The sequence below is a fragment of the Schistocerca serialis genome, chromosome 9, assembly GCF_023864345.2.
Source record: "Schistocerca serialis cubense isolate TAMUIC-IGC-003099 chromosome 9, iqSchSeri2.2, whole genome shotgun sequence".
Taxonomy (NCBI): domain Eukaryota; kingdom Metazoa; phylum Arthropoda; class Insecta; order Orthoptera; family Acrididae; genus Schistocerca; species Schistocerca serialis.
In genome coordinates this window covers 207,491,475-207,501,752 of record NC_064646.1, presented here as the reverse complement: position 1 = coordinate 207,501,752, position 10,278 = coordinate 207,491,475, and positions in this window count along the sequence as shown.

The following is a 10,278-nucleotide window of genomic DNA, read 5'->3' as shown; positions in this document are numbered from 1 at the left end:
GGCAAGGGAACACTCATATAGCACCTATACGAATAGTAGTGATAGAATGGGAACAGCTGGTACCTTCTCATCCACTACATCAGCACTCTCTCCTTGAAGTACCACTGGAATGTTCTTTGGTTCAATGAATGGTGCTTAAGTTGGAGTCCAGTACAGACCAGAGCCATGCTTGTTGGGACTCCTGGAGCACTTCTTCGAGTTGGGAACGTTCTGGGCATCGTCATCGATGAGAGGCATAGAGAATGGCAGATCCTTGGTTGAACACCACTAATTATTCTCACTGCTCTCTTTTGTGCAGTCAGTACTTTATGCCTAAGTGGTGAGTTACCCCAAAAAACTATCCCATAAGACATTATTCAGTAGAAATATGAAAACTACGTCAGGATGCTGATCTATTTATTACCAAGACTAGCTATTATACTAAGAGCAAAAGAAGCTAACTTAATTGCTTGAGAAGCTCAGTAATATGCTTCTTCCAGTTCATGTTGTCATCAATATGAACACCCAAAATTGTGGAGTAATCTACCCTGTTGACTGAACCCTGTTCATATGCCACATACTGACCAATTCCGGTACATGATCCCATGAGCTGAAGGTCACCACTGCTGAAGGTCCATAAAAGCTTGCGGACTCCTCTGTTGCTGGACAAAGAAGCAGGAGAACCATTACAAAAAACAATAATAACAAGTACAGACATGCATCTTATGTTATTAAGCAGGGGGCATGTACTCTTCTGCTTCTTCGTATTCTGCAGGGAGATGCTGCACAATCTCAGCTCCTACTGCTATTTATACTTCATGGTCCTTCCACTGACTGAGACTGGTGAGCTACTGCCCCTTCCTTATATCCCCACTGTCATGATTGTGACCGCATGTGGTACTGCCATTAGTTCCTGTCAATCTGCAAAGAGAAAATCCGTAACATTAGAAGTTTAAGTGCTCCCTGGTGGCTTTCAGTCTGGGGCTGTAGAAGAGGAAACTTTTCGCCTCTTAGACATATTAACTAGTCATTTCGAAAAAGGTAGACAATTTCAGCAAAGCGACCATCTATATAAGTTGGGAAAGGCATCTTCAAGCCACCCCACTTTAGTACCATTATTTGCTGAAAAATGTTCTTCTTGTGCTCCTTTATTACCATTTGTTTCAAATCCTCATGTAGGAAGCCATGAATGCACTCCTTAGCTGCATGCTTACAGGTAATACCATTATTAAAATCCTCTGTGTCCGACACCAACACCTCATCAACTGAACACACTGTACACACAGACAGCTGCTTTCATTGAGGGTGAGCTATTTTCACCAATTTCTGGCTATATCTGAAAATTGTTCCAACAAGATATCATCTGCACATCACAAAGACAAATGATGGAATAAAGAGATCCTCCCACACCAACAGGTCAGAATGTACCTAGCATTTTCCATCAATTTCCAGCTAGGAAGGGGAGTGGGTAGGAGAGGGCTAGATGGGAGGGGAGGGGAAGAGGTGGGAGTCGGGTTCAACACGGGAGGGGGACGGAAAAGGGAGGGGAGTAGGTAGGGGGAAAATGGATGATACATTTCTTGATGTCATTCATGTGATGTTGCCACATCTACTGACACCATCTTGAATAAAACTGTCAACTATACAGACGAGACCCATGTCGACTCTCTCCCTGTACTCATCTCTGGCCATTATGCAAGCAGTTATTCGGCTTGGCATTGACAGAGCTGCTGCATGTGCTACTGAGGAATATCGTTCCAAATTCCGTCCAACTGGCCCGCTAGATCGTGAAAATGCTGAGGCGCTTGGAGGGTCCTACCCTTTAAGCTCCATATGTTCTCATTTCGAGAGAGTTCGTTACCTTCATGGCGAATTGTAAGCACATGATGGTTTGCCATAAAGTGCAACAAAACGGGGCACAGAATATCGTCGATTTATTGATGTGGTGTGAGGATGCCGTGGGTGACAACCAAAGGAGTCATTCTAAGAAAAGTTCGTATGGCGGGAGACTGCTAGGTTGACAACCCACTGCTGTCCAAGGTGTCTCCAAACACGCCTTAGCTGGTCATCGGGGCTCAACTTCAAATGGGACTCACCAATGAAGACAATTTTATTCAAGTGAATGAGATTCGAAGCCGCAGATGTTTCTCTAAAGAACATCCAGCAACTATTCGAATAATGGCTTCCATAAGTGCCAGAAGTGGACCAACGCATTATTGTGAAGTTTCCGCCCCATTAGGAAAATTCCTTCGTTGTGTGTCTTTTTCTTCATTTTCCTTAGTCACCAGTTTCTGACTGGGCTGATACGGCCACGAATTTCTCTCCTGTGGCAACCTCTTCATCATAGTGTAGCACTTACATCCTAAACACTCAGCTCTTTGCTGTAAGTATTCCTGTCTCTCTCTTCCTCCACAGTTTTTACCCTTTGCAGGTCCCAGTAGTACAAAGGAAGGTACTCCATGAAGTCTTAACCGATGTTCTATCTTCGTGTACCTTTTTCTTGTCAGTGTTCGCCATATGTTCCTTCCCTCCGTGATTCTGCCTCCTCATTCCTTACGTTATCAGTCCATCTAGTTTTCAACGTTCGACCTTACCAAAACGTCTTAAAAGCGGTTTTCCCACGGACTATGTTTCACTAGCACACAATGCTGTGCTCCAAAAGAGCATTCTGAGAAATATCTCCCTGAAATCAGTACCTACGTTTGATACTGGTAGACTTCTTTTGACCAGTAATGTCTTTTTTGCCAGTAGAAGCCTGCTTTTTATGTCTTTCTTGCTTCGTCTATCAGGGGTTATTTTGTTGACTAGGTAGCAGAATCATTTAACTTCATCTCCTTCGTGATAGAAATCGTGATTTTAAGTTTCTCGTTGTTCACATTCCTGCAACTTCCCATTAATTTCGTCTTTCTTCAATTTACTCTACATCCATATTTTGTACTCATCAGACTGTTCATTCCACTCAGTGGATCCTGTAACTCTTCTTCACTTTTGCTGAGGATACCAATGTCATCACCGAATCTTATCACTGATATCCTTTAACAGTGAATTTTAATTCCACTGGTGAACTTTTACTTTATTTTCATCATTACTAAGGACTACAGCCTTCTCTTAAACTCTTTTAAACCGAACACTTCGTTCTTGCATTTCCTCTCTTATTGGTCCCTCTTGTACATATTGTCACTACCCGTTTTACCCTACAGCGTGCCCCATTTTTCTCAGAGTTTCGGTCATCTTCCATCATTTTACGTTGTCGAAGGCGTTTTCCTGATCGACAATTCCTATGAACGCGTCTTGATTTTTCTTTAGTCTTTCATCATCAATCGCAGCCTCATAATTGCCTCTCGGGTAGCCTTAATCTTTCCTAAAGCCAAATAGTTATCTAACACATCCTCAATTTTCTTTTCCATTCTTCTGTGTGTTATTCTTGTCAACAGTCCGAATACATCGGCTGTGAAGCTGATTGTGAGATAATTTTCGTACTTTTACCAAGGAAATTTGACAAACTGCCGTACGTAGTTGAGAAGTTATTATATTTTATCTTGGCTATCAATTTAGGCATTTCAGTATGCCATCTTCTAGTCCATTATGCACTTCATTTTTGGACATTCATATTTATCGATATTGCCGCACTGGAGCCATCAGTGTCTTGATATAGTGAATTCGTTGTTCGAGTGCTTCGAAGACTTGACAACAATATCGATACATCTGAAAAGGCACTGCATTAAGTGCACATGGCTACCTGAAGATGGAATACTGAAACGCCGAAATTGGTAGACAAAATAAAATAACTCCTCGAGTACGTGCGGTATTTTGGCGATTTTTCAAGATGAATATTTGACCAGCTGCTGTCCCAGGTCCACAATGGGTCAACGGAAATTTTATTTTGGAAATTTGTGGTAAGGTCTTATGGGACTAAACTGCTGAGGTCATCGGTCCCCAAGCATACACACTACTTAACTTAAACTAACTTACGCTACGGACAACACACACACACACCCACGCCGGAGGGAGGACTCGAACGTCCGACGGGAAGGAGCCGCATGGACCGTGACAAGACTCCTAAGACCGCGCGGCTACCCCGCGCGGCGCTCAACGGAAATTCTCACACTCTTTGTCTCCTTTAATCTTCGTAATTGTGAGGATGGTGTTCTTCCGAAACTCAGATAGTATAACGCCAAACTCGTACATTCTACGCAGCAAGGTGAATAGTCGTTTTGTGGCCCCGGTTTTAGAAACTCTGGTGGGATGTTATTTATTTGTCCTGCTTTATTCGATCATAAGTATTCTAAAGCTCTTTTAAATTCTGATTCTAATACTGGACATTCTATTTGTTCTGTATCGGCTCTGTTTCTTCTTCTATTACGTCATCAAAAATATCTGTTCTTTCGTAGAGGCCTTCTACATACTCTTTCCACCTATCCACTCTCTACTCTGCATTTAACAGTGGAATTACCATTCGCTCTTAATGATACCACCCTTGATTTTAATTTCACCGAAGGTTGTTTTCATTTTTCTTTGCACTGAGTCAGTCTTTCCGACCATTATTTCGATTTCGATTTCTTCACATTTTTATTACAACCATTTGCTCTTAGCTTTTATGCACTTCCTTTTTACTGCATTCCTAAGTTATTTATATTACTATATTCCTGAATTTGGCTGAACTTTTTTGCATTTCCTTCTTTCGTCGATCAACTGAAGCATTTCTTCTGTGGTTTCCTGGTCTCTCCGCACATACCTTCTTTGTACCTAATTCTGTGATTTTCCTTTTTAGAGATGCTCATTCATCTTCAGCTGAACAGTTTAGCGAGCTGTTCCTTGTCGCAGTATCTATAACCTCCGAGAACACTCTTTAGTATTTTTGTACCCCACTTTTTTTGCTCGTCCATTCTTCCGGACTAGCTTCTTAAGCTGCAGCCAACGCTTCATCATCACATAGTAGTAATCTGACTCTACAACTGCTCTTTGGTAGGCCTCTGAATCCATTATTTGGTTTCGAGGTGTCTCCCGTGATGTAATCTAAAATCTTCCCCATATCCTCCGGCCTTTTCCAGGTATACCTCCATCGCTTTTGATTCTTAAGCAGAGTATTTGCCTATACTAGCTAAAATTTATTTCATGATTCAACTAGTCTTTCTCCTCTCTCGCTCCAACTACCAAGCCCATATTTTTCTATGTCCCATTCTTCTATTCCTTTGCCACAACCACATTCCAATCCTCCGTGACCATTAGATTTTCATCTCCATCTGTGTACTAAATTACCCGCTCCATATCCTGATGTACTTTCTCTGTGTCTTCATCTTCCGCTTGCAGCGTCGCCACTTTTACGTTAACTATATTTTTCTGTGTTGGTTTGCTGGCGATTCTGATGAGAACAACCCTATCACTGTACTGTTTGATATAGGTCTTCCTGTTCATAACTAATTCTACTCCCGCTGTATCATTTTCTGCAGCTGCTAATATTATCCTATACTCATCTCACCAGAAATCCTTGTCTTATTTCCATTTTGCTTCACTGACCCCCACTAAATCTAGATTGACCCTTAGGATTTCCTTTATCAGATTCTCTAGCTTCCCTATCACGTTCAAACATCTTCCATTGCATACTCAGACTTGTAGAACGTAATGCTTTTGTTGGTTTTTCAATCTTTTTCTTGTGGTCACTTCCATCTTGGCAGTTCCCTCCCAGAGATCCTAATGGGGCAGTAGTCCGGAATCGTTTGTCAATGGAGAGAACATTATCAGACTTTTTCAGTTACAATCCACATGTCCGGTGGATGCACAGTATGTGTCTTTCCTTTTCTTCCTGCATCCTCATGTCATCGATCATTGTTGATCCTTCTGCCGTTAGGAGCACTTCCTACCCCGAGAGCAAGAATCCCTGTCCGCCCCTCCACCGCCATTGACAAGGCCATTGGATGAATGGTTACTTCTTATACTCGAAGTCTTTGGCCGCCACTTTTAATGAAATTTGTTCAACATTTAAGCGGTGGTGGCGTTCGATCCCGGGACCGCCGAAATTTGATTAATAATCAAAGATGGTACCCCTAGACCATAGGTGGTGCCTTGGTTTTGGCCCAGAGTGCACATACGATGAGAAAGAAGCGACCTAAGGAGGTGTCTGTGAGCGCAGGCGTTCGGGAAGGCCTCTTTGCAGAGCGTGCGTGTGGGCGGCTAATGGCGCCTGCTAACCGTGAGAAGCGACTTTGTCTTTCCGCAGCCTTCCAAAGAAAGCCCATATTTCCTGTTGTGGCCTCCGACAATAGCCCCCATCTAGACGCGAGTTAAAAACGCATTCCTAGACTAGATATTTTTCCCATTCGATGCCTCTGTTGAGAGAATAAATTACAGTACCGTGACAAAAAAGGAGACGAGAGAGGGGTAGCAACACTGCAGATGAATAGTTGTCTCTGTTACTTCATGAGTATTATTTTCGTTTCTGTGGCCAGAGTGTTATGTGGATGTCAACAGATCGCAAGGGGCTGGATGTCGGGCAATGAGACCACTCTCACGCAATCGTCGTGCCACTGTAAACCGTGAGATTGTACGCTTTGGAGTCCAGTTAAATTTAGGTGCAATTGCACCCACTGTTTGACTTGGGTGTCTTTGTGCCTGTAGCACAACGTAGCGGTCATCTGCTGCTGTAACTGACAATGGTCGACCACCTTGTGTCCTACAGGCAGCAGAGACTATGGTTCAGAACACTATCCATTCTCGTGAAACAATGCTGCGCTCAGTACCAAGCTCCTGCGCCACACTCGTTATCCTTCGTCCTCATTCCAGTTTCCCGATGATTCTTCCTCGTCTGAAGTCATCAAAATGTTGTCTCCTGACCATGTTTTAACGAAGAAGATCACTACAGTGAACCGCAACTGCTCACACTGAGTGAGGTGGCGCAGTGTTTAGCACATTGGACTCGCATTCGTGAGGGTAACGGTTCAAACCCGTGTGCGGCCATTCTGGTTTAGAATTCCTGAGATTTTCCTAAATCGTTTCAGGTGAATACCGGGATGGTTCCGTTGAAACGGCACGGCCCACTTCCTTTCCTGATCCCATGGGACTGACGATCTCGCTGTGTGGCCTCCGCACCCCACCCCACCCCACCCCACCCCCACCCCGCCCCTCAAATCAACCAAACAACCACTAAACTACTCGCTGATTGACACACATTGCCTTTTCCCGTTCCTTCACCTGGCTGGTGCTGGGGGAACATCCCCATTTAGCGCTGTAATCAAGCTGGCCGCATAATATGAGACGTCCAATATTCTGTGCAAGACCGGGACAACTATTGGAACGTGCTCCTACACTTTGCCGGCCGCGGTGGTCTCGCGGTTCTACGCGCGCAGTCCGGAACCGTGCGACTGCTACGGTCGAATGTTCGAATCCTGCCTCGGGCATGGATGTGTGTGATGTCCTTAGGTTAGTTAGGTTTAAGTAGTGGTAAGTTCTAGGGGACTGATGACCACAGCAGTTGAGTCCCATTTTGCATACAATTCTTTCTTAGTCTTTTTCTTCACTACTGCCATTTATTGGTAGACTATATTGATTCTTACATTTCCATGACAGGTATGTAGCTGACGTCAAGCTCCATAGAATTGTTACTGGGAATTGTGGTTCATATCTTCATAATTCACTCATATCATAGTTACAAATTATAATTCGTTAGACAGTAGAGACCACACGGTAACAGAATCACAAGGAAAAACGTATTTTTAGTACTGGTACCTACGGTTTAGTGCATCGGCTGTGTATTCTGACCTTACAGTGAAAGGTAGAGAAGTAGCATGCTCGAGTCTCCTACACAAGTCACATTTCTTCCAAAAATTTGTTGAACATTGCTCATGGAAACAACAGCAGTCGAAAGGCACTGTTACAATTTGGACTGTTCACATATTATAACAGTTTTTTTATTTCTAGCTTTTATTCTTATTTCCTTATTTTTATCTGTTCATCGCAATTTTTACCTTGGTCTGACAAAACTGTTTTTTGTATTAAAATTATTACAAACCCTCATCAAAACTAAACCAAACAAGTTGAATTTCTTGTGCTTGGAAACGCGCAGTAACGTATTTCCAGTATCTACATACCGTTGTTGTAGAAATGAACATTGTTAGGATTGAAGCTGCAATTTCAGTATACAGTTAAAATCTAAGCGGGAGATTTATAGTTTGTGAAGTGCAGTAATCTCTGCCATAAATTTTGAAAGGTTACTGGAACATGAAATCAAAAACAACTAGTACCAAATGTTATAGATTTTATTTGGAAGGCCGGCCGCTGGTGGCCGAGCGATTCTAGGCGCTTCAGTCTGCAACCGCGCGACCGCTACGGTCGCAGGTTCGTATCATGCCTCGGGCATGGATGTGTATGATGTGCTTAGGTTAGTTAGGTTTAAGTAGTTCTAAGTTCTAGGGGACAGATGACCTGAGATATTAAGTCCCATAGTGCTCAGAGCCATTTGAACCATTTTTATTTGGAAGGAATATTTTACTTGTTGGTCTGCATGGAAGATACTCGAAAATGTGAAGAATTAATGGCAAAAAAACTCTAGTGTACACGAATTAAAGCTTCTAGCAGTTTCCAGGTTGGTCGGGTGTTTTGCTAAGATACATAGTTTAGGAAGCTGGACCTATATTTAAGAGAGTCTCATCGGTATTTAAAACACCCCATGTTTGAGGACCATTCCTTACCGAATGTTTCTTGCACGTAAAGCGGGCTTCTGTTCATATTTTGCAAGGGATCTTCTTCTGGCAAAAAAATTAAGGGAATAAAAAATCTTTTTGTGTATAAAAATCTGAAGACGTTCACTGACTGAGACACACTGCAGGACGGCATAATTCACTGTGCGAATTACACACATCCAGTCGCATTGTGACATCTGACATCTGAATCCAATGTCTGGGCGGGGATTTGAAACCCAGTCGCCCCGAATAGAAGTCCTGTATCCTAACCGACGCATTACCTTATGCAGTCTTCACTGAGAAGAAAAAAATTAGAAAGGAACACGATGGGAAAGTCGGTTATTCACTATGCTGTTACGGAATGCGGTAAACACAGGCGGTAGTGCGACTTCGAGGTGCGGCTTCCTGCCAAGATTAGCTCAACCATTTGCTTAGAAAGATTTAAAATTACTACGAGTTAATAACTGCTGCGGTTTAACTTCTCAGGTCTTAAAGAGAAACCGTTCTTGGTGAACAATTTTAGATACATTTCCGTATCGTGTGACTTATAGTGTCTCATAACCAATATGGTCCACGTTATCACATACGTTGCTATGACGGTACATAAACGCTATCCTTAACATTTTGTGTTTTGCCTCAGGTAGCTTTCAAGTAGAAAAGACGTTTTTCATTGCTTTCAGTCTACCACTTTTGTACTGCCACGTGGAAAGCAAAAATGTTTATAGGTAATTAATGTTCCTAAAATGGTTCGATGGCTCTGAACACTATAGGACTTAACATCTGAGGTCATCAGTCCCCTAGACTTAGAACTACTGAAACCTAAGTAACCTAAGGACAGCAAACACCTCCATGCCCGATGCAGGATTCGAACCTGTAGTAGAAGCGCGGTTCCGAATTGAAGCGCCTAGAGCCTCTCGGCCACAGCGGCTGGCTAATGTTCCTCATGAGGTGCATGCTGTAATGAATATTCTCATTGAGTAAAAAATTTTGGATTTCGATATACTGCAATCATTGAGTATGATCTCACAGTAACGATTTACCACATTAAAAGTCGTTAATGTTCAGTTGATACGCCCACGCTGCGTTTACCTCTCTGCAAGAAAATAATTGATGAAAACACACTGTATTTCGTATTCTCGAGACGTTGTTAACACCCAGTTACAGCAAAACGTAGCAACTTACAATATTTACAATACTTTCTCGGAATAATATCTGTGTCAATGAACTGTTTGCAAAAAGTATTACGATGCAGGACGCAGAGTCTTTATTATTAAACAGCGCATATTGAACATGGTTTTAAAAGTTTACTAAAGCTATAGAAGTATTCGTTTATTTATTTCATTTGACGAATATCGTTTGTTTATGTTACGTAACCGAGGCGGGACTGATCATGGGAACACGTGAATAAATTAGTTTCGAATTGCAGCAGTATTACTTGATAATTCAGAGCTCATCTCGACCTCTAAAATTTGTAGAAGCTGCAGGCGCTTATATACACAAGCCGCGTTCACCGCGAGTGGCTCAAGACTGTGAGTAGCTTGGCGGTAGCTTTCACTGTCGCCTCGTAGTGCGACTGGCTGGTCGATCCCGTACGTAGGTGGAAGCCGGAAGGTAGAAAGGGGGC